The sequence below is a fragment of the Erythrolamprus reginae genome, chromosome 4 (genome assembly GCF_031021105.1).
Source record: "Erythrolamprus reginae isolate rEryReg1 chromosome 4, rEryReg1.hap1, whole genome shotgun sequence".
In the NCBI taxonomy this organism is placed as follows: Eukaryota; Metazoa; Chordata; class Lepidosauria; order Squamata; family Dipsadidae; genus Erythrolamprus; species Erythrolamprus reginae.
In genome coordinates this window covers 92,515,403-92,515,622 of record NC_091953.1, presented here as the reverse complement: position 1 = coordinate 92,515,622, position 220 = coordinate 92,515,403, and positions in this window count along the sequence as shown.

Here is a 220-nt window from a genome sequence, read left to right as displayed (position 1 = left end):
AACGTTAATTGAATAAAATTTCATCTGTGTTAATTGCAGCAATACATCTCTACAACTATGTGTTGCTAGATATCTTTATCAATCAAACTGGAGGAAATGACTATAGGAAATCATTACATAATTGTGGTGTGAAGTTCTTAAAAGACTTGTGCACTTCACCTTCTGTTATAGAGCGTGACAAAGGCCTTCAAACATCATTTTCAAACAGAATCCCAACCTT